Below are 26,508 nucleotides of genomic sequence, written 5' to 3' on the forward strand. Positions count from 1 at the left end.
GGCATGTCATATACACCTATTGGTACGAAAGGTCATGGGAAGTTATAAAGCATAGTCCTTCTTTATTACTACAAATCACTTTCACGTGAGAGTCTTACCAATAGTAAGTTACTTTCCAGTAAAATCATAATAAATCATAATAACTGTGGATATTAAATAAGGTTTAAACATTCTTACTGTCAACGCAAAAAGCCTGAATAATCCAAGTAAAAGAAACATTGCCATGTGGGATTTTAAAGAGATTAAAGGAGACACAATTTTTGCAGGGTAGGGAACCCAAGAGTAAGACATTTAATTTTAAATTCAGAGACACATACTATGCTCCCAACACCACCTAAAATAACGGAGTGGGGATACTGATAAAGAAAAACATTCCTTTTCAGACCCATAATCAAGTAAAAGACAAACAGGGAAGATTTTTTATCCTAGTTGGTAACTTATATAATAGACAAATCCCGCTAGTTAACGCATATGCCCCTAATGTGGCTCAAGACGATTTCTATAAAATACTAATTCAATACTAGATGTAGTTAAAGGCACTTTAATAGTAAGTGGTGACCTCAATTGCACACTAGGAGCCCCATCCGATATGCAGCGTCGCCCGCAAAAGCCGGCGACACCAGTTTTTGCGCATTTTTGGTATCACATATACGGTGCAGCATACAAGTTACGCGCGTATATTTCAGCCTTCGCCCGTATTTTTTTTACCCATACACTAACATAGAAAAGACGCACAATTTGGTATCCAATATACAGCGTAAGGACTTACGCGCACAGAATTCAGAAAATCTACTCCATTCTCATCTCGCCACAAATTGCAGAAGCAGCAACCCTTGCACTGACTTAAAACCAACGTAACTCTATGAAGGCCTAACAAACGCATGCTCAATCACATACATATCAGCCGCTTGATCTCAAACAGTTAAACCTCTTATAAGCATTTATTATTCCAGCCCCTGCAAGTGTGTCAAACCAATCACAAACAGGACAACCTCTCAACAGGAAGCCTAAAAAACCTGCCAATGCACATCCTCATTAGCCATCATGTTCCCCTTGCTTTCCATAGATAGGCAGCATCATGGGGCACAAGGGGTGCATCATGGGGCACAAGGGGTGCTGGAAGCCATACAAGCCCCTGTTGTTCTGTCTATACATGCTGATTCTATAGTTGCTGCTGAGGTCCCTGGTCATGGTGCTGCCCCTGCTGCAGCTGGTCATAGAATTACATACTGCGGATATCCACTGCATGTAAGTGAAACTACTACATCCCACCCCCTTCCCTTAACCACCCTAATTACTGAAAATATCTAATTTGTTTAATTCATGTTTAGGTCACTTTGATTCATTGACTATCATTAAGAAGAAAGAAAATGGATGTTTATACCTTATGTTCACACCTTCTGTAAATACATTATTATTTATATATATATATATATACCCATGTGCAGGGATAGGCAAGGTGTCCGTACACGGACACTGGTGTCCATGATTGACCCTTGCAGTGTCCGCCACCCATTTTGCTGTGGGGAGGGAGGAGTAAGACAGATGACTACTGGTCCTGACTCCTCCTTAACACACGCAGCGCCACGTTTTGCAGGGTTGTGGCCACTCCCACATGATGCCGCTTAGTACCAGAAAATGACTCTGAGTGAGACAGAGAGTGATGGAAGATTCAAGAAGCAAGCTGCCACTGTGTCCCTGGAGCTTTATATGCAAAGGTAAAGCACTTTAACCAGCACCTGAGTTATTATAAGTAGTATTTAAATTGAAAGAAAAGATATAGTAAGGTTGTGAATCATAACCTTAGTATATCTTTTCTTTCTGATTAAATAATAGGAAAGGGAAAATATTTAGTGTGAATAAAATTAGTGGCTTGCCAAGAGACTGCTAGCAATATTGGGTGATAAGTTATGGAATAAATAAAGCCTGAGTGAAATACTGGATGTGTATCTTCTGCATCTGTATAATAAAATTCAGCACTATAAAATAATAGTTTAAATTGTAAATGTACCTTGGTGTCCATCACTAAAGGTCTTTACTTTAGAAAATGTCCACCACAGCCTTGGCTCGTGCCTATCCCTGCCCATGTGTCAATTTCTGTTGGATGTAAGAAACCTTGATTTACATCTTATAAGTGAATATTACTATATGTACCCTTCATACACAACTATGTGATGTGGTTTATAGAACATGAATATGTCATAAACATGATAATATTACCTTTTTTGGGCCATTTCCACACAGGCCTTATTATATGTTTTAACAATATTAGTGTACTAAAACACATCTCACATGGATGTGGATGACAATTATATGGTAAATAACAGAGGACAAGATTTATGGTGAACTATAAGAATATTTATTTCTTTTTAGGGTTCTTGGATGAGGGGGCTGAGGTGACTGTAGTGGATTTCCTTGTTCTCCTGGTTTGAGAAGATTCAGATGTTTCTGCTGGAGTGCTGGCCACAGATGATAGGCTGGAGGCAGTGTCCTGCTGGTGTGTAAAGTGCTCAACCAACACACCCAAGAGTTGATTTTGTTCCCGCCATCTATTGTCCATCTGCATCTGCATATCAGACAGAATTTGCATCATCTGTCCTGGTTTTGAACAATTCCACTTAATGATGCTGCCATTTAACCTCTCTTTGCTCCTGTGTAACCTCTCTTGGCTCCTGTGAAACCTCTCTTGGCCTCTTTGTCTGCTCTTGCAGCTTGTTATGAGCCTCCTCTGGAGTGCAATGTATTCCTCACCCAGGGTAGAATACAATGCATCCGCAGGCTCTTGAGCAGCAGGGCTTCTAGGTGCTTGAGGTGCAGGTTCAGCTGCATTTGCTGGTGCTTGTGGGACATCTTCAGCTGCATCTGCAGGTGCTTGTGGGACATCTTCAGCTGCATCTGCAGGTGCTTGTGGGACATCTTCAGCTGCATCTGCAGGTGCTTGTGGGACATCTTCAGCTGCATCTGCAGGTACTTGAGTACTTTCAGCTATATGTTCATCTGCAGATGGTGGAGCTCTTCCAAGTGAAGAGGATGGTGGAGCTCTCCCAAGTGAAGAGGATGGTGGAGCTCTCCCAAGTGAAGAGGATGGTGGAGCTCTCAGGGTGTATTGATAGTCCCACTGATGACCAGTGTGTGACCACTCAGCCTGTCCAGTTGGCACTTCTTGTGACATACCCTGTGTGTAAAAGCCATGACTGCCCTGAGATTGTGTTGGGGGGGTAAATACATGGACCCTTTGTGGCTGTCTTGGATCCCCCTCAAAACCAAAAGAAGAATATTCCTCTGGCCAGGAATCTTGCCAGGGGTCATATGTCAATGGTGGTGGCATCACTTCTGGGTCCTCAACTGAAGCCATCCAACCCTGCTCATGCCTGGGAGCATAATGTTCACGTTGTTGCCTGAAGACTGGTGGTGGTGGCTGCATGCCTGTGACTGGTGGTGTGGTGGAGGTGGCGGCATGCCTGTGACTGGTGGTGGTGGTAGAGGTGGCGGCATGCCTGTTTGCATCCTCATGACAGAAGGTTCTGTGGAGGAGTCAAATGATGAGAGAGATTAGTACAGTCATATATATGTCCATGTGGGCATACAATGTACATTGATACATGTTAGGGCCTATACTGATTCTCATGTCAAACTCTATAACATGCATGTGCACATTGTGATTTGTGATATGAGGGATTTTAATATGCGCAGTATACAGATATGTGTTTCATACAATAGTTATGTGTACATGTCAATGATGGAAAAAATGTGTTCTTTTAAGTGACACTATGGTCACACAATTTACTTTAGCCTGATGTAGGCACAGAACCTGCTTTCTGAGCTAAAAGTATTGTGATGGCTATAGTGTCCATTTACTGAAAACTCTACATGTGGCTTGTGGCCTGTGTTACTCTGAGATATGTTAGTATTGCACTATTCCACCTCATATCATGAATTGCATTGTGTTAAGTAGCATTAATGTCAAATATAATTGTAGATGTTTTTGTTAGTAGGCCAAATACCATGCTCCTCATTGTGTACATGAATGTGTGACATTAAAGGATGTTATATCTCAAATACATATAATACTGGTGTGTGGGATGTTACTCACCATCACGAGCCCCTGGAAGTCCACGGACTGCTGTGATACTCAGGGACCTGCATATCATCTCCTGCCAGGTGTTGTATTCTATGTCCAGGGGTGGACAACCACCTGTTCCCCTCTGGTGTATAGCTTCCTGCCCCATCTTTTCTTTCACACGCCTCTTGCAGTCATTCCACCGCTTTTTAAGGGCCTCAACAGTCCTCTACCGCCAACCATGCTGTTTTATGCCTTTTGGCACTGCCTTTGCCCTTCTCCTGGCCAAAGAGGGCACTGTGATTGTCCATGATGGCCTGGACTAGGGCAACATTTTCAGCGAATGAGAAGTTTGGACATCTCATCCTCTCATCCTCTGTGGACACATGGCTTGCTCCCTGTGATGTCCCTGGTGTGGGTTCCTCCCTATCCTCTCCCTCCTTCCCCCCTCTGTCCCTCTTCTAGATGTGCCTGGTCTCTGGGGCTCTTGGGCATCTCCCCTCCCATCATCCCTTCTAGCTCTCCCTCTCCCCACTCCACTTACTCCCTGACGGGGACCCCACTGCTCCTCCTGTCCTCTACAATACTCCTCTCCCTGCCACTCCTCTCCCCTCCTCCCCTCCGCTCTACCTCTCCCTGCCATCCTCACACTACACACACTCACACACTCACACTCACTCCCAGGTCAATCACACACAATCACAACCAAACACTCAGCCTATCACACTGTAAAATTGAAATAAAATGTGTGAGGTGTTAATAAAAAAGTGTTGTGTATTTTGTATATGTATGTATGCAATATGTGTGCAATATGTAAAAATATGTGTAAGTGTACAAGCTTAATCAACCAACAATGCGACCTAATTAACTCCTCTGTTTGCACCTCTCTCTCTACTCTGACTAATCCTCCACTCCACTGTAGTGTGCTGTAGCTCAACGAACCATCCAAACACACTGAAGAAAATGGCGGCTGCGAATGGGTTTATATATGACTTTTGAATAGCGTAATTACGTGTCGCATTTTTAGATGGAGTAGCGGTTCCTTTTTATGAGTGTTAGCCAAATTTGCATAAAACTACTCTTTATTGAGACTTTACGTGGACAAAATACAGGCGTAAGTTACTTGCGACGACTAAAATGTGTATTTGCGCACTTTTTGGAAGATTGACAGTTTGTCCTACTTACGCCAGTTTAGCATCTAATGGCGCAGTATATGTAATACCCTGATTTGCAAGGTGAAATTAAAGGCGGCGCGGGTTCCCTCGCTTGCGCAGAAAACTACGCCGTATATCGGATCGCGCCCCCTATCTGTTATTAGATAATTCCAATGAGACTTTGTCAGTGCTGCATAAAACAATACATAAGATTAGAGATGTGGCTCTCTATGATGTCTGGATGGTGCTACATGTGGATGAGAAAGACTACACTTTTTACTCATACCCACACTCTAGATATACTAGGATTGATTATATCATGGTGGATGTTACTAGCCTATCCCTGGTTAAACGTTCTGAAATATATCCCACATCATGGAGGGACCATTCAATGGTTGAATATATTGTGCAATGGGAAACCATGCTTAGAACTAATTGTATTTGGAGACTAGAAGACAGCTTACTATATGAAAAGAAGTACAAATGTACAAAAGGTCTCCAGAAAACAGAGATTGGTGCCGGTTATAAGAAACAATATTATATGCATATAAACTAGCCCTGGGGAGTAAAACAACTTATATTGTGGAGGGTATCGTAGCGACAGAAAACACACTGTATCTTTGTGCTGACAAACAGCGGAGTTCGTTACTTACAGGAATGTAGGCATACCCGCTCGACGGGGGACCAATAGCATTCAACCGGTTCTGTTCCAGGTAGTAATAGCCAGGTTACTCCTTGACCGGTAAACTGATTCAGCGTTTAGTGCCTTCTCCCTCCTCGAGACTACACGACCCGGCGTGCCGGCACTCACTGATGACGTAATCCAATGTCAGGTGTAAACAGCGATCCCAGCTACATTACCATCCTCCTCACAATACTACTCCCAGGGCGCATACAATAACTCACGGCTGCAGGGCACTGTTTAGACAGAAGGGCTCCTTACCCTTCTAAATAAATAGAAAAAATAAGTCCAGAAAGCTCCCATAAGAAAGTAAATAAAAGTCCAAATTTTATTTCATTAAATTTAAATCCAAGAGTTAAAAGCAAAATAGAGGTAACATCAAGGATAGGTGGAGAGACAAATTCGTCTTACATGTTTCGGCCAAATGCAGCCGTAATCATAGACATAAATTCACACAGGTGTCACCCTTATTTACAGAGGTAAAATGTTCCTTATTGGTTAAAACATAACACACCCTTCCCCTTTTCCTCCCTTGCAAGAGAACAAATTAACCATTTAAGTACCACAGACATGTTTCCATTAAATAAATGTAAAGTGAATTAGGATTTAGCTTAAACCAAATTTAAATATATACATCAAACAAACAAATCAATGGATTACAGTTCTTAGGACAGAAAAACATCAGAGCACAAAATTCTTAATTACTCAAATAAATATAGCAATATATTACATATATAGTGTCAAACAAACAAAGGTGCAGCTCAATTTTACTGCCTTTACATATTTCCTTTTACTAATGATTTTGACTACTAGTAAGATATATCACACTCATAGGGTAACTAAAATTCTTTTAGCTCTTGAATTAAAATATATATATCTGTTTATTTGATTAAATACGTTCAACTTGATTTTTGTCTTCCATACATGGCTTATGCTTGGTCATTCATAAAAGAATTAATTTACAAACAGTAAATAATCACACTATCAACAGTTGGGAGCTAGCGCAATAACACCTATTCCCAAAAGTTAATAATGTCATTTTCGGAGTTAAACCCATAAGGAGTTAAAGTGCACATCTTATTAATCCAATAGACTTCTTGTCTAGCAAGAATTGACCATTTATCCCCCCCCCTCGGGGGTCTGCTTATGGATTCTATTGCATTCCATTCAAAGGTGCGCACATCACCCCCATGTACAAAAATGAAGTGTCTGGCCAGTTCTGAGCATTCAATTTTGTTTTTAATGTATCCCAAATGTTCTCGTATCCTAGTACGGACGTCACGGCTAGTCATACCTATATACTGTAATTTATGGCATGTACATCCTATCAAGTAAACCAGAGCAATTAACACATCCCTTGGTATTAAAGTTCTCATTGGTAACATAGGAAGTAAAGCTAGATCCTACTTTAATGACATCACAAGCTTTACAATTCTTCCCACATCTGTAGGTACCATTATGCCTTAACCAAGAGCTCTGATTTTGGGGGCCCCGAAGTTCACTAGGGGAAACCATGTTTCCCAAGGATAAATTTCTCCTATATACAAACCTGCAACCATCACTAACAACATCTTTCAGAAGATCATCTCCATATAAGATGGGTAGATACTTTTTAATGATGTTGCAGATCTGATAGTATTGCATGGAATATTTAGTAATGAACAATGGTTTATTGTCATTTTGATTTTTGGACTGTACATTAGAACCTCTATACTTTAGGAGACTGGCTCTATCGATTTTAATAGTATCCTCCATGGCATTTTTAATGACCTGAGCAGAATAACCTCTATTCTCAAGTCTTTTACTTAATGCTTGGGACTCAGAATAAAAAGTAACATCGTTTGAGCTAATTCTCCTAGTTCTTAGGAACTGGCCCTTAGCGATCCCCCTAAACACATGTCTTGGATGTGAGCTTGAGGAATGCAATATAGAGTTACCTGCAATGGGTTTGCGATAGACATTAGTTTCTATCTTCTTAGTGCACTTATTGAAACTCAATTCCACATCCAAGAAGTGTATAGTGTCAGGCCGCCACTCATAGGTAAATTGGATATCGGGAATACAAGAATTGAGATATCCTACAAAATCTCTGGCTTCCAGTTCAGAAAAGGTACCAATGAAAATCAGATCATCAATAAATCTCTTGTAGTACAATATCCTCGCTGAGTAGGGGTTCACATGTCCCAGCAAATACTTATATTCCATCCAGCCCATAAATAAGTTCGCGTATGAGGGGGCGAATTTCGCCCCCATGGCTGTGCCTTTTAGCTGGACATAGTGGACCCCCTCAAAGCGAAAATAATTGTGCTCAAGAAGAAATTTAGTAGCCAGAACAATAAACTCCTTAGTTTCATTAGAATATTCGGTTAACAAATCTAGAAAAAACTTCAAAGCTTCTAGACCCAATGAATGTGGTATTGACGTATACAGCACTGTGACATCAACTGTTAGCCATGTCATACCTTCCACCACCTGCACAGTATCCACAAGGTTGAGTATGTGGGTAGTATCTCTTAAAAAGCTGGGAAGTGACATAACCAGCGGCTGCAGAATACAATCTATCCACTCTGATAGATGTTCAAACAATGACCCAATTCCAGCAACAATTGGTCGTCCCTTAACTTGCTCCAAACTCTTGTGGATCTTGGGCAGGTGGTGGAATATAGGTACCACAGGATCAGAGACAAACAAAAACTCAAAGGTACTTTGATCAATAATGCCCAGATATAAAGCATCATCAAGAATAGATTTCAATCTATTCTGGTACAATCTAGTGGGATTACTTCTGAGTGCTTTATATGAAGTGACATCACTCAACTGGCGTATAGCTTCATTCACATACATGTCCCTGTCCATAACCACAATATTGCCGCCCTTATCGGCCTGTTTGACCACTATTGACAAGTTATTTTGTAGAGATACAATCGCCTCTCTTTCTTGTCTACTTAGATTTGAGTGATCCACAGATGTGGTTTTGTCTAGGGCATGTAATTCTTCAGTTACTCGTTTGTGAAAGCTCTCCAAAGCTCTCCCCCTAGATTGCACAGGATAGAATTTAGACTTATTTTTAAACCTGGGGGTTAGTGTGTATGCCAAATCAGGATCATTGAATTGTTCTTTTTCTAGAGATTGTAAAGTTGTCAGATCACACATCTCTTTAAAATTCAAAAGTGAAAGTTTAGTATCAACCTGTTCAAAATTTTGGGCTTCCTCTCTAGGTGCTCCCTCATTAGTAAAGTGTCTACGTAAGGTTAAATTGCACACAAATTTATTTAAGTCTAGGATAGTTTGGAAAATATCAAATTTTTTTTGTTGGACAAAACCCCAGACCAAAATGTAACACTTTAATTTCAATTGCACTTAGATTGTAGTGAGAGATATTGATAACCAAGTCATTTTTTATTTCTTGGTTGCACCTCTGAGGGTATATCTGTTTGCCCCTCTGATCTTGTTGGCTACTCCTGTTCCCCCTCCTCCCTTTGTTTTTAGAGCTGACCGAAAAACCTGGTTGTTAGATTTAGTTACATTAATTGTGTCATTTCCTACAGATACTGATGAACCACTTGCTACATTATTCGCTATATTAGTACTCCTAGGAATCGCTCCTGAGTATACAGTTTGTTCATTTCCAATATGTAAGCCATTAATGTGGTCATTGCTACACGCAGATTTAGCTTGGTTATACTGAATTAGTGGTTCTTGTGCAGATGTATTATTAGCTGTTGCATTCTGGCCTACATTAGTTTGAATATTATCATCATTCCTAGTAATTAATACATTCTCATTTTCAGAATTAGAACCCTCTTCGTAGGAGGTGGAGAAGTTAGAGAGGGAATCATCATCTGTACTTTCATGATCATTTTTAAAAGTCACCCTTCTTCCTTTATTCTTCCTTCTCCTCCTCCTACGATTACTCTCAGTGGTATTAGAAATCATATTTTTACCATCCCCATCTTCATTATCATGAATAAACCAAGAAGACCTGCGTCTATGTAGTTTTTGCCACAAAAAGACTTGACCAGTAGAGTAGTCTTTCTGATCTCTAAGAAATTTTACATGTTTGGTTTGTATGATATCTTTTTTAAGGGTTTCAATAGCATCTTGTAACATCTTATCAAATTCACCGTAACCTTCATTTAGCTGGTGCTTATTAAGTTCAACCTGTAACGAAATAATATCATTTCTAATAGCATACAGTTGTTCAGTTTTATATTTTATAAGCATTAGCATGAGGCGTATGGAGCATTCAGATAGGATGCTGTTCCACCCTTTTATAAATTCAGAATCAGATACTTCGAATGTGGGGAACTTCTTTACCCTTAGTCCACGAGGGATCATATTTTGAGACACATATTTATTCATTATCCAGGTATCCAATTTAAGTCTTAATTCTTTAGTACGTAATTGCTCCATATTAAAAAATAAGTCACTAAGTTTAGTATTTGCAATGTCCAATGTAAAAAAATCCTCCAATTCCAGACCTGCTAAATCCAAATCATTTACTTCTGCAAGCGAAAAATAGTTCATTTGTTCCCTTGGTACCTCCATAGCTATTCAAGATATACTGGTATAATTCAGTTAAAGTTCAATCAGCCTAAGCACAGTTCAAAATCCGTACTGGAGTAAGGAGAAAAGTTCCATAGAAAAGAAGTACAAATGTACAAAAGGTCTCCAGAAAACAGAGATTGGTGCCGGTTATAAGAAACAATATTGTATGCATATAAACTAGCCCTGGGGAGTAAAACAACTTATATTGTGGAGGGTATCGTAGCGACAGAAAACACACTGTATCTTTGTGCTGACAAACAGCGGAGTTCGTTACTTACAGGAATGTAGGCATACCCGCTCGACGGGGGACCAATAGCATTCAACCGGTTCTGTTCCAGGTAGTAATAGCCAGGTTACTCCTTGACCGGTAAACTGATTCAGCGTTTAGTGCCTTCTCCCTCCTCGAGACTACACGACCCGGCGTGCCGGCACTCACTGATGACGTAATCCAATGTCAGGTGTAAACAGCGATCCCAGCTACATTACCATCCTCCTCACAATACTACTCCCAGGGCGCATACAATAACTCACGGCTGCAGGGCACTGTTTAGACAGAAGGGCTCCTTACCCTTCTAAATAAATAGAAAAAATAAGTCCAGAAAGCTCCCATAAGAAAGTAAATAAAAGTCCAAATTTTATTTCATTAAATTTAAATCCAAGAGTTAAAAGCAAAATAGAGGTAACATCAAGGATAGGTGGAGAGACAAATTCGTCTTACATGTTTCGGCCAAATGCAGCCGTAATCATAGACATAAATTCACACAGGTGTCACCCTTATTTACAGAGGTAAAATGTTCCTTATTGGTTAAAACATAACACACCCTTCCCCTTTTCCTCCCTTGCAAGAGAACAAATTAACCATTTAAGTACCACAGACATGTTTCCATTAAATAAATGTAAAGTGAATTAGGATTTAGCTTAAACCAAATTTGAATATATACATCAAACAAACAAATCAATGGATTACAGTTCTTAGGACAGAAAAACATCAGAGCACAAAATTCTTAATTACTCAAATAAATATAGCAATATATTACATATATAGTGTCAAACAAACAAAGGTGCAGCTCAATTTTACTGCCTTTACATGGGCTACATTAAAAACAAAATTGAATGCTCAGAACTGGCCAGACACTTCATTTTTGTACATGGGGGTGATGTGCGCACCTTTGAATGGAATGCAATAGAATCCATAAGCAGACCCCCGAGGGGGGGGGGGGTAAATGGTCAATTCTTGCTAGACAAGAAGTCTATTGGATTAATAAGATGTGCACTTTAACTCCTTATGGGTTTAACTCCGAAAATGACATTATTAACTTTTGGGAATAGGTGTTATTGCGCTAGCTCCCAACTGTTGATAGTGTGATTATTTACTGTTTGTAAATTAATTCTTTTATGAATGACCAAGCATAAGCCATGTATGGAAGACAAAAATCAAGTTGAACGTATTTAATCAAATAAACAGATATATATATTTTAATTCAAGAGCTAAAAGAATTTTAGTTACCCTATGAGTGTGATATATCTTACTAGTAGTCAAAATCATTAGTAAAAGGAAATATGTAAAGGCAGTAAAATTGAGCTGCACCTTTGTTTGTTTGACACTATATATGTAATATATTGCTATATTTATTTGAGTAATTAAGAATTTTGTGCTCTGATGTTTTTCTGTCCTAAGAACTGTAATCCATTGATTTGTTTGTTTGATGTATATATTTAAATTTGGTTTAAGCTAAATCCTAATTCACTTTACATTTATTTAATGGAAACATGTCTGTGGTACTTAAATGGTTAATTTGTTCTCTTGCAAGGGAGGAAAAGGGGAAGGGTGTGTTATGTTTTAACCAATAAGGAACATTTTACCTCTGTAAATAAGGGTGACACCTGTGTGAATTTATGTCTATGATTACGGCTGCATTTGGCCGAAACATGTAAGACGAATTTGTCTCTCCACCTATCCTTGATGTTACCTCTATTTTGCTTTTAACTCTTGGATTTAAATTTAATGAAATAAAATTTGGACTTTTATTTACTTTCTTATGGGAGCTTTCTGGACTTATTTTTTCAGCTTACTATATGAACCTGCATATGCTCAGAGAATAGAAGAATCCTTACAAAATTATTTTAGGCTTAATGCTAACTCTATATCAGATGTTAAACAGATTTGGGAAGCCCATAACTTAGGTTTTTTTAGGGCAATTTGTAAAATAGCTAAATTCCCTTTTAAGGGTAATGCCCATCCAAATGCCCTTTTCAGGGCAATGAGTAGTTTAGGTTTTTTTAGTGTTAGATTTTTTATTTTGGGGGGCTTGGTGGGTGGGGGATTTTACTGTTAGAGGGGACTTAGTGTATTTTGGATGTAAAAGAGCTGATTATCTTGGGGCAATGTCCCGCAAAAAGCCCTTTTAAGGGCTACTGGAAGTTTATTTTTAGATTAGGGGGTGTTTTTATTTTGGTGGGCTTTTTATTTTCATAGGGAATAAGTTTAATTTTTTAAACTTTGGTAATTTGATTTTTTATTTTCTGTAATGTTAGCCTTTTTTATTTTTTGTAATTTATGAATTTATTATCTTACCGCTAGATTTAGAGTTCTGTGTTAGCCGTCAAAACCAGCGTTAGGGGCTCCTAACACTGGTTTTGGCCGCCCGCTGGTATTTAGAGTCAGTCAGGAAAGGGTCTAATGCTCACTTTCCAGCCGCGACTTTTCCATACCGCAGATCCCCCTACGCCATTTGCGTATCCTATTTTTTCAATGGGATCTTTCTAACGCCGGTATTTAGAGTCTTGGCTGAAGTGAGCTTTAGAAATCTAACGACAAGACTCCAGCCGCAGAGAAAAGCCAGGGGTTAAGAGCTTTCTGCGCTAACGCCGGTTCATAAAGCTCTTAACTACTGTGCTCTAAAGTAAACTAACACCCATAAACTACCTATGTACCCCTAAACCGAGGCCCCCCACATCACCGCCACGCTAATAATTTTTTTTAACCCCTAATCTGCCGACCGCACACCGCCGCAACCTACATTATCCCTATGTACCCCTAATCTGCTGCCCCTAACACCACCGACCCCTACATAATATTTATTAATCCCTAATCTTCCCCCTCCAACGTCGCCGCCACCTATCTACAATTATTAACCCCTAATCTGCCGACCGGACCTCACCGCTACTATAATAAAGTTATTAACCCCTAATCCGCCTCACTCCCGCCTCAATAACCCTATAATAAATAGTATTAACCCCTAATCTGCCCTTCCTAACATCACCGACACCTAACTTCATTTATTAACCCCTAATCTGCTGACCGGACCTCACCGCTACTCTAATAAATTTATTAACCCCTAAAGCTAAGTCTATCCCTAACCCTAACACCCCCCTAAGTTAAATATAATTTTATTCTAACAAAATAAAATTACTCTTATTAAATAAATTATTCCTATTTAAATCTAAATACTTACCTGTAAAATAAACCCTAATATAGCTACAATATAAATTATAATTATATTGTAGCTATTTTAGGATTAATACTTATTTTACAGGTAACTTTGTATTTATTTTAACCAAGTACAATAGCTATTAAATAGTTAATAACTATTTAATAGCTACCTAGTTAAAATAATTAAAAAAATTACCTGTAAAATAAATCCTAACCTGTTCCGATCAGCCAATAGAATGCAAGTTTAATCTGATTGGCTGATTGGATCAGCCAATCGGATTGAACTTGAATCTGATTGGCTGATTCAATCAGCCAATCAGATTTTTCCTACCTTAATTCCGATTGGCTGATAGAATCCTATCAGCCAATCGGAATTCGAGGGACGCCATCTTGGATGACGTCATTTAAAGGAACCGTCATTCGTCAGGAAGTCGTCGGCCAGGATGGATGTTCCGCGTCGGCGGGATGAAGATGGATCCGGAAGAAAGAAGATTGAAGATGCCGCTTGATAGAAGACTTCAGCCCGATGATGGACCTCTTCAGCCCCCGCTTGGATCAAGACTTTAGCCAGATGATGGACCTCTTCAGCCCGATGATGGATGTCTTCAGCCCAATGATGGACCTCTTCAGCCCAATGATGGACCTCTTCAGCCCGATGATGGACCTCTTCAGCCCGATGATGGATCTCTTCAGCCCCCGCTTGGGCTTGGATGAAGACTTCGGAGCCTCCTCTGGACGGATCGGTGATACCCAGCGTGGTGAAGACAAGGTAGGAAGATCTTCAGGGGCTTAGTGTTAGGTTTATTTAATTGGGGTTTGGGTTAGATTAGGGGTATGTGGGTGGTGGGTTGTAATGTTGGGGTGGGGTATTGTATGTTTTTTTTACAGGCAAAAGAGCAGAATTCTTTGGGGCATGCCCCGCAAAAGGCCCTTTTAAGGGCTGGTAAGGTAAAAGAGCTTTTCTATTTTTATTTTAGAATAGGGTAGGGCATTTTTTTTTATTTTGGGGGGCTTCTTTATTTTATTAGGGGGCTTAGAGTAGGTGTAATTAGCTTAAAATTGTTGTAATATTTTTATAATGTTTGTAAATAATTTTTTTATTTTTTGTAACTTAGTTCTTTTTTAATTTTTTGTGCTTTAGTTTATTTAATTGTATTTATTTGTAGGTATTTGTATTTAATTAATTTATTGATAGTGTAGTGTTAGGTTTAATTGTAGATAATTGTAGGTATTTGTGTGTAATTAATTTATTGATAGTGTAGTGTTAGGTTTAATTGTAACTTAGGTTAGGATTTATTTTACAGGTAATTTTGTAATTATTTTAACTAGGTAATTATTAATTAGTTATTAACTATTAAATAGCTATTGTACCTGGTTAAAATAAATAAAAAGTTACCTGTAAAATAAATTTTAATCCTAAAATAGCTACAATATAATTATAATTTATATTGTAGCTATATTAGGGTTTATTTTACATGTAAGTATTTAGCTTTAAATAGGAATAATTTATTTAATAAGAGTTATTTTATTTCGTTAGAATAAAATTATATTTAACTTAGGGGGGTGTTAGTGTTAGGGTTAGACTTAGCTTTAGGGGTTAATACATTTATTAGAGTAGCAGTGAGGTCCGGTCGGCAGATTAGGGGTTAATACTTGAAGTAAGGTGTCGGTGATGTTAGGGAGGGCAGTTTAGGGGTTAATACTATTTATTATAGGGTTATTGAGGCGGGAGTGAGGCGGATTAGGGGTTAATAATTGTAGGTAGGTGGCGGCGACGTTGGGGCGGCAGATTAGGGGTTAATAAATATAATATAGGGGTCGGCGGGGTCGGCAGATTAGGGGTTAATAAGTGTAAGGTTAGGGGTGTTTAGACTCTGGGTACATGTTAGGGTGTTAGGTGCAGACTTAGGAAGTGTTTCCCCATAGGAAACAATGGGGCTGCGTTAGGAGCTGAACGCTGCTTTTTTGCAGGTGTTAGGTTTTTTCAGCTCAAACAGCCCCATTGTTTCCTATGGGGGAATCGTGCACAAGCACGTTTTTGAAGCTGGCCGCGTCCGTAAGCACCGCTGGTATTTAGAGTTGCAGTGGCGGTAAGTTATGCTCTACGCTCCCTTTTTGGAGCCTAACGCAGCCCTTCTGTGAACTCTAAATACCAGCGGTATTTAAAAGGAGCGGGGGGAAAAAAGCATGTGCATCTAACGCACCCCTTTGGCCGCAGAACTCTAAATCTAGCGGTTAGGTAATTTGGGTTAATTTAGGGTGTGTTAGGTTAGGGGGCATTAGGTTAGGGAACTTAGATTATTTAATTAGTTATTTGCATTGTGGGTTATGGCGGTTTAAGGGTTTAATAAGTTAATTAGGTTTATTGCGATGTGGGGGTTTTACGGTTTAGGGGTTAATAGGTTAATAATGTTTATTGCAATATAGGGGTTTTGTGGTTTAGGGGTTAATAGGATAATTAGGTTTATTGCGATGTGGGGGTTTTGCGGTTTAGGGGTTAATAGGGTAAATAAGTTTATTGCGATGTAGGGGTTTTGCGGTTTAGGGGTTAATAGGATAATTAGGTTTATTGCGATGTGGGTTTTTTGCGGTTTAGGGGTTAATAAGTTAATTAGGTTTATTGCAATGTGGGTTTTTTGCGGTTTAGGGGTTAATAGTGTAATTAAGTTTATTGCGATGTGGGTGTTTGACGGTTAAGGGGTTATTAATTTTAGTTTTACTTGCTATTTTTGGGGGATGGCGGAAATATAGGTAAAGAACTGTTAGGTTTATTATTGGGAGGCGGCTCAGTCTACACATTATTTATACATAGTGACTGTATAAATAATGTAGACACTGACACTACTATAATAAGCATTTGTAATATATATATATATATATATATATATATATAATGTACATATTGACACTTGAAAGGAAGTGTATGTATAAGTGTCAGTTTGTACATGATTTTTATTAATGCTTATTTTTTCAGTGTCAGTGTCTACATTATTGATACAGTAACTATGCATTGTTACAGTATAAATTATGTGAGGGTGGAGTTATGGAAATTGCTGATCGCAACTTCTGAAAATATTTTATGGGCATAGGAATTAACATATACGTCATTGTCATTCAAACCCTGCACGTTTGTGGAAAGCTACGCCTCTCGTTCGCAGAAAATCGCGTGTGTCGCTCGTGACTAACCACGCCCCTTCCTCGCGCAGGTTAGTCAATTTAAATAATAAGTTAAAACATTATCTGATGCAGTTAGGAAAAAGTGGTCTGTGAGGAGAGTTGTTGTAGAGAGAGATCAGTTAGTTTAATAGCGGAACATCGTATTTAGCTTAATTTTTTAGCATTATTAGCTATTCTATCCAAGGGGTCGATCCGATATAAAGCGTCGCCCGCAAAAGCCGGCGACGCCAATATTTGCGCGGATTTGGTATCACATATACGGCGTAACCTAGAAGTTACGCCCGTATATTTCTGCCGTCGCCCGCAGTTTTTTGGGCCATAGGCAGGTATACCAAACCCGCGCAGTTTGGTATCCAATATGCAGCGTAAGGACTTACGTGGCGAAAATGGAGAAAACTTACTCCATTTTCACCTCGCCACAAAAAGCAGCCGTAAGAAGCCTTACGCTGACTATTGGAGCCCCGTAACTCCCTAAACTAACTAGAAAATAAACCTAACACCTAACGCATGCGCAATGTCTATCTCCCTGTCAACCGTGATCTGCTAAAATAAACCTAACACCTAACGCATGCGCAATGTCTATCTACCTGTCAACCGCGATCCCCCCCCCCCCCCGAAATCCCTAATAAAGTTATTACCCCCTAAACCGCCGCTCCCGGACCCCGCCGCCATCTACATAAACTAACCCCCTACTGTGAGCCTCTAAAACCGCCGCCATCTACCTTATCTATCCCCTAATCTGACCCCTTACACCGCCGCCACCTATATAAAAATGATTAACCCCTAATGTAAGCCCCTTACACCGCCGCCATCTCTATTAAAATGATTAACCCCTAATTTAATCTACCTACCCCTCCGCCAGCTATATTATCTATATTAACCCTAAGTATATTATAGTTAATATAGGTATTACATTATATATATTAACTATATTAACCCTAATTATATTAGGGTTAATATAGTTAATATAGTTACTATAGTATTTATATTAACTATATTAACTCTATCTAACCCTAACACCCCTAACTAAATTTATATTAAATTAATCTAATTCATTTATAAACTAAAATATTCCTATTTAAATCTAAATACTTACCTATAAAATAAACCCTTAGATAGCTACAATATAATTAATAATTACATTGTAGCTATGTTAGGGTTAATATTTATTTTACAGGTAAATTGTTAATTATTTTAACTAGGTATAATAGATATTAAATAGTTATTAACTATTTAATATCTACCTAGTTAAAATAATTACCCAATTACCTGTAAAATAAATCCTAACCTAAGTTACAAATACACCTACACTATCAATAAATTTAATAAACTACTAACATCTATCTAAAAATACAATTAAATTAACTAAACTAAATTACAAAAAAAAACAAACACTAAATTACAAAAAATAAAAAAAAGATTACAAGATATTTAAGCTAATTACACCTATTCTAAGCCCCCTAATAAAATAATAAACCCCCAAAATAAAAAAAATTCCCTGCCCTATTCTAAATTCAACAAATTTCAAAGCTCTTTACCTTACCAGCCCTTAAAAGGGCCTTTTGTGGGGCATGCCCCAAAGAATTCAGCTCTTTTGCATACAAGAAATACAATACCCCCCCCCATTACAACCCACCACCCACATACCCCTATTCTAAACCCACCCAAACCCCCCGTAAAAAAGCCTAACACTACCCCCCTGAAGATCTCCCTACCGTGTCTTCACCACACCGGGCCGAACTCCTGATCCGATCCGGGCGATGTCTTCCTCCAAGCGGCAAAGAAGAATTCTTCCTCCGGCGATGTCTTCCTCCAAGCGGCAAAGAAGAATTCTTCCTCCGGCGACGTCTTCCTCCAAGCGGCAGCAAAGTCTTCATTCTTCCGGCGGCATCTTCAATCTTCTTTCTTCGGAACAGCCAATAGAATGATCGGAACAGCCAATAGAATGCGAGCTCAATCTGATTGGCTGATTGGATCAGCCAATCGGATTGAACTTGAATCTGATTGGCTGATTCAATCAGCCAATCAGATTTTTTTAACTTAATTCCGATTGGCTGATAGAATCCTATCAGCCAATCGGAATTCGGCGGACGCCATCTTGGATGACGTCATTTAAAGGTACCTCATTCCAAGTTCAGCAGTCGGCCGGGATGGATGCTCCGCGGCGGCGGAGCGAAGAAAGAAGATTGAAGATGCCGCCGGAAGAATGAAGACTTTGCTGCCGCTTGGAGGAAGACGTCGCCGGAGGAAGAATTCTTCTTTGCCGCTTGGAGGATGACATCGCCCGGATCGGATCAGGAGTTCGGCCCGGTGTGGTGAAGACAAGGTAGGGAGATCTTCAGGGGGGTAGTGTTAGGCTTTTTTAAGGGGGGTTTGGGTGGGTTTAGAATAGGGGTATGTGGGTGGTGGGTTGTATTGGGGGGGGGGGGTATTGTATTTGTTGTATGCAAAAGAGCTGAATTCTTTGGGGCATGCCCCACAAAAGGCCCTTTTAAGGGCTGGTAAGGTAAAGAGCTTTGAAATTTGTTAAATTTAGAATAGGGCAGGGAATTTTTTTTATTTTGGGGGTTTATTATTTTATTAGGGGGCTTAGAATAGGTGTAATTAGCTTAAATATCTTGTAATCTTTTTTTTATTTTTTGTAATTTAGTGTTTGTTTTTTTTTGTAATTTAGTTTAGTTAATTTAATTGTATTTTTAGATAGATGTTAGTAGTTTATTAAATTTATTGATAGTGTAGGTGTATTTGTAACTTAGGTTAGGATTTATTTTACAGGTAATTGGGTAATTATTTTAACTAGGTAGATATTAAATAGTTAATAACTATTTAATATCTATTATACCTAGTTAAAATAATTAACAATTTACCTGTAAAATAAATATTAACCCTAACATAGCTACAATGTAATTATTAATTATATTGTAGCTATCTTAGGGTTTATTTTAGAGGTAAGTATTTAGATTTAAATAGGAATATTTTAGTTTATAAATGAATTAGATTAATTTAATATAAATTTAGTTAGGGTTAGATAGAGTTAATATAGTTAATATAAATACTATAGTAACTATATTAACTATATTAACCCTAATATAATTGGGGTTAATATAGTTAATATATATAATGTAATACCTATATTAACTATAATATACTTAGGGTTAATATAGATAACATAGCTGGCGGCGAGGTAGGTAGATTAAATTAGGGGTTAATCATTTTAATAGAGATGGCGGCGGTGTTAGGGGCTCACTTTAGGGGGTTATAGATATAATATAGCTGGCGACGGGGTACGGGAGCGGCGGTTTAGGGGTTAATAGCTTTTTTATTGTTAGGCTAGTGAGGGGGGATAGCGGATAGAGGGTTAGACAGTGCGGGCTATGTTAGGGAGGCGTGTTAGACAGTGCGGGCTATGTTAGGGAGGCGTGTTAGACAGTGCGGGTGTTTTAGACTTTAGTCAGGTTTTATAGGCGCCGGCAGATTCTAACGTGGCGCAAGTCACTGGCGACGCCAGAAATTTCTACTTACGCAGATTTCTGGACATCGCTGGTTTGTGAGACTTACGGCACGTTAGCATCTGACGGCGACCTATATGGGATAGCTCGAGTTGCGAGCTGAAACTGCGGGCGACGCCGGTTCCCTCGCTTGCGCCGCAAACTGCGATCGATATCGGATCGCGCCCCAAAAGCTTTTTTAAAAGCTTAAGATAAGCCTGTTTTTTTTTTATTTTTAACAGCTGTTTTCAAAGCTTAAGTTGCTTAAAAAAAAGATTGGACATATTTTACCTCATAAGCTTCATAGAAAGCTAAATAACAGAATATATTTTTTTAAAAGCTAAAGCAGTTTAAAAAAAAAAAAAGTCTGTTGCTACATAAGTAGCTCAGTACGATACAAAATTTTAGAATAATTTATATAAATATATTAATATAAAGTATACTCTTTATTTAAAAGGTATACTATTTTTTTTATAAAAAAAAAATAAAAAAATAAAAAAAAAAATTGAGTTTTAATTTTTAAACTATAGATTAGAATAATATAAGAAAGATATTGCAAATAGAGGTTTGCAACATCTGTAGATTATTTAGGAAACCAGTTTCTCAAAAAAAGGTGTTAAAACACCATTAGATTACTTGAGCTATATATATATATATATATATACAGAGAGAGAGAGAGAGAGAGATAAAAGCAGCGTTGCTAAATAAAGTGTTGCAATATCTGTAACATTATAACATAAATTAATTTTGTTGCTACATCTGTAACCTTATTATATTTAATATATTTGGCATATATTTAGGACAAAAGTCTATTCCTGTCATATACCACTGTACCTTTAAATCATTAGACCTGCCCACTCTACACCTCCCTATAAAGGTGTGAACAGAACACCTGTACAATGCTTGATTATTAAAATCCATTTGCTAATCTAAGCTGCAACTTAGAAGTTTCTCTCTAGAAACTTCAACTTATAGCTCCTCATCATATGTGTCTCTTAGACACATCTAACAAGGATCAAGTGGGATTCGTTTGCACTTCTTACCGCAACATAGTTTCCGTAGTGACTCAAAGCTAACCTCTGTGACGTCTGACGTCATCGATCATCGCCCGCAGCCTCCACACTCAGTGCACGGTCTGTGCAAATCTCGGAGCTTCACGCTGACATCGCTCCTCACAAAAGGCTTTACCGCTGTGGACACTGAGAGCTGCCGGAATACAGTTCAGATTCGACCACCTCTTACGCAAGTATCATTTCATTGCATAACGCTTTCTAACAACAATAACTTAAACATCATTTTGGATTTGTGTGCATATTGAATTCTGCCTACTCAAGCTGACCTGCTTACTTATGCTTAATGACATTTTAGATTTATGTACATATTGAATTCTACCTACTCAGGCTAACCTGCTTTCTTATACCTAATGACATATTGGATTTGTGTACATATTGAATTCTGTCTACTCAAGCTAACTTGCTTACTAATACCTAACAGCTGTGCTGCATAAACGCTTGCTCCACTCATAGAATGTTTGTACTCAAATACTAATTCCTTCAGAATTATCACAAGCTGACTAAAGTTTACAAAACTTATAATACTAAGGAAATAGTTTGGGATTAAATAAGATAATCACTTTATATTTGACATGGTGGTGTGAATGAAAACTAACTTTCAGCAATAATCTGCTATTCCTTAAGGTACAATCTTTTGCATTAACTACATATGCATAAGATATTAAAGGGATATCTACAAAATCACAGTTAACTTTTGCTGCAACTATCTGTACTTAATATTAAATAATAAGGATATCTACAAGATGACTGGTTATTAGATGACGCATATGATAATTCCCATAAGGTTTTCACTATACCTGTTGGTTATATTTATATATACATTTTCAATAAGTTTGGCAAATAGGGTTTGGCTAAACTGGTAAGACAGTAGTCCATTCAAATAAGGGTGTCGTTACACCTGTAGGTTATATACATATAAATATATGTATAATACACCTGTAGATTAATTTATATATATATATATATATATAGATAAAAGCAGCGTTGCTAAATAAAGTGTTGCTATAACAAAATCATTATAACAAAAATAAATATTATTGCTACATCAGTAGCCTTATTACCTATACTATATTTGGAATATATTTAGGACAACAGTCCATCCAGATAAGGTTGTCACTATACCTGTTGATTATATAAATATATATTTTCAATAAGTTTGGCAAATAGGGTTTGGCTAAACTGGCATATTTATAATATATATAGGACAGTTGAACATAAAAAAATTCTGTCACTAGTGTTGTCACGAACCTAAAATTTTGCGTTCGCGAACAGCGAACGCGAACTTCCATAAAAGTTTGCGAACGGGCGAACGGGCGAACTGGGCGAATCGCCATTGACTTCAATAGGCAGGCGAATTTTAAAACCCACAGGGACTCTTTCTGGCCACAAAAGTGATGGAAAAGTTGTTTCAAGGGGACTAACACCTGGACTGTGGCATGCCGGAGGGGGATCCATGGCAAAACTCCCATGGAAAATTACATAGTTGATGCAGAGTCTGTTTTTAATCCATAAAGGGCATAAATCACCTAAAATTCCTAAATTGTTTGGAACAACGTGCTTTAAAACATCAGGTATGATGTTGTATCGTTCAGGTAGTGTAAGGGTTACGCCCACTTCACAGTGACAGACCAAACTCCCTGTTTAACGCACTGCAAACAACCGCAAACAGTCCATTTGCACAACCGCAAACTCCCCATTTGCACAAGGTTGTATACCAAGCTAGCCATGTCCCGTTCCTTGTCCTCACTGATGTCACTGCGCGTGCAATCACTTCCTGGGGTAACAGAAAATGCTCCACCCACAAGATGCTCCTATTATATTACTGCACTGAGGATGCTGCCTGTATCTGTGTGTCCTGCTCCCTGGCCGGAGAGCACAGGGGACACCAGGTCGAGCTGCTGAATGAGGCTTCTGAGAAGAAGAAAAAGAAACTGAGAAATTTTCTGCAGAAACTGACCACAAAGAGAGAGGAGACTGAGAAAAGATTCCAGAGTCTGCAGAAGCACAGGAGAGGGGTGCAAGAGAAAGCAGCTGGTGTAACAGAGAGACTCACTGCCCTGATTAGGGACATCAGGAAACAGCTGGAAGACCTAGAGAAGCGAGTCCTGAGTGAGATCACCCGGCAGCAGGAGCAGGTTTTACTCACAATCTCTGATCTGATCCAGCAGCTGGGAAAAAGAGAACGACGAGCTAACCAAGAAGATTTGTCACATTGAGGAGCTGTGAAACATGATTGACCCATTAACTGTCCTACAAGAACAGGAATCACACAGAGATGAGATGCTTGGTCGGTCCTCCTACTTCCAAGTTCCAATTTGGGGCACTGCGCGTGCAATCTAATGTGCCACCAGATAGGAGTGGTGTGTTAACTAGTACTATTCTTATCAGTTTAATCCTGTTACGTGCCCTATCAGGGGACGTGTATATGGCATCGATTTTAGGATCCCGGAGATGATTTTAGGAACCGGGAGATGGAAAAAGATGCTTGGTCGGTCCGGCCACGAGATAGCTAGATAGATACATAGATTAGATTGATAGATCAATAGATGCAATAGATACATTTGATGATAGATACAATAGATAGATAGATAGATAGATAGATAGATAGATAGATAGATAGATTTGATAGATAAATAGATAGATTTGATAGATAGATAGATAGATAGATAGATAGATAATTTCCCAGACAGAGAATTACAAGACGGGCGGTCTGGGACCCATGGTAAGGTTCCCAGAGGCAGTTGCGGCACCCGAGGCTCTGATTAGAACAGAGCACTCTGTGCATCTGCCCTCAGCCGAAATCGGAACATTCTTTAGCTTTCTGCCTGTCAGCCAAATGTCCGTCTGTCAAATGTCCATCTGCCAAATGTTCTTCTGCATTTTGTCAGAGCAATCTTTGCCACCAGATAGGAGTGGTGTGTTAACTAGTACTATTCTTATCAGTTTAATCCCTGTTACGTCCCCTATCAGGGGACGTGTATATGGTATGGATTTTAGGAAACGGGAGATGGAAAAAGATGCTTGGACACCCAGTACAGGTTGTTCTCCTTCAGCCTTTTTATACGAGGGTCCCTGACCCTCAACAGGCACGACAGCATGAAAGACCCCATATGCCATTACTTCCTTTTGCACAATCGAGTACAGGTATGGCATCGATTTTAGGAACCCGGAGATCATTTTTAGGAACCGGGAGATGGAAAAAGATGCTTGGACACCCAGTACAGGTCGTTCTCCTTCAGCCTTTTTTTTTTTTTTATTTATGAATTTTTATTGAGTTTTAAATGACATTAATAAGCATAAAACAATTCAAACAATTGAAACAAAGAGAAATGAAGACTGTGTTGCAATAAATGAGGTATTAAAATCTGTATAGACAACAGGAACTACCCCCCTCCATTCAGAATGTCATAGAACAACTTAATCACATGAAACAATTGGAACAATATGTATATAACCTAGCTGGGAAGATTGACTTATATCTTATGGTGTGGGAGGGTTGGACAGAACTTTTTGGCGACTGATTAGGAAAACATGACTGATAATAGATAACAGTGGCTCTAATAGGATATCCAGCATCCCCCTCCCCCATATCTCCTCCCCATTCTGCTCCCCTTCCTCCCCCCTTTCCCCTTCGTGTTTTTTTTTTTTCCCTCAAATAGAAAGGAGATTAAAAGACAATACTTATGGATTTGCCTTCTCATGTTACATAAGAGCTAATTGCTATGATTTCCTACACTATGTTATATGCTTGAAAATAAATACATTACTAGTATATTTAGTTTTTCACTCTACAAGTTGTATAAGATTTTTTTGGTTGTTAAAATTTTAACTAACTTAATGTGTTATAATATATGATATTAAAAAGAGGAAATACCGGAGTATGAATATTATATATATTATATGCATACAAACCTCTCCATTCTTCTGTTGTTTTGTAATTACTGAGAGATGAATATGAGAAATTTACTTTAACACATGTAACATATGTCGAATTGCTCAAAGTGTATGTTTTGTCATTGCTGTATCTATCTTGTATTTCCTCAATAAAAAAATTTTGATTTTAAAAAAAAAAAAATCTGTATAGACTTCCAGTGTCCATTAATCCTACTAAACAGTAGCTCAGAATTTAAGCTTCAATTTAAAAGAAAAGGGAAAGTAAATGAAAGAAAGAAACAGAATAAGGTAAGAGGGGTGGGGAGGGAGGGTAAGGGAAGGGTTCCTCATCCTTTTTATTCAGCCGTGTCTACCTCTGTCGTGGTGATCGATTCCCAGTAAAATTTAACATTTTGTCTTATGTCTACTCTATTCGTGTTAAAGTACACATTTTCTTCTAACATAATCAGTTCGTGAGTTCGCAATTTCCATTCTGCTACCGTGGGGATTACTGCTGACTTCCATCTCCTAGCTATGAGGGATTTTGCTCCATTAAGGCAGATTTGGAAAAGAAGCAATCTAATTTTACATCTACACTTAGGCCTATCGTTGAATAGCACCAAGAATGGATTAAGTTTGAAAGTAGGTTCAAATAATCTACCTAAAGTTCTCTCAATCGATGCCCAGAAGCTCGACAGATTTGGGCATGACCACCAAATATGCAAAAGAGTTCCAGACTCCCCACAACCCCTCCAGCAAAGGCAGGACACGGAACCATACATCAGCTGCAATCTCACAGGTATAAGGTACCACCTTGACAAAATTTTGTAATTAATTTCCAAAATTTGTGTGGATGTTGATGATTTGTATGTGAGTTCAAAAAAATGTTCCCACTTGTCCGTGTGTATCTCCTCTGACAACTCCCTATGCCAACCTCTGGTATAACTAGGTAATGCTCTATATAGCTGGTCATCAATTAACTTTCTAGCTATGAATAATGAACCTCTCAAAGCTGTGCCT

This window comes from Bombina bombina, chromosome 3 (genome assembly GCF_027579735.1).
Source record: "Bombina bombina isolate aBomBom1 chromosome 3, aBomBom1.pri, whole genome shotgun sequence".
In the NCBI taxonomy this organism is placed as follows: domain Eukaryota; kingdom Metazoa; phylum Chordata; class Amphibia; order Anura; family Bombinatoridae; genus Bombina; species Bombina bombina.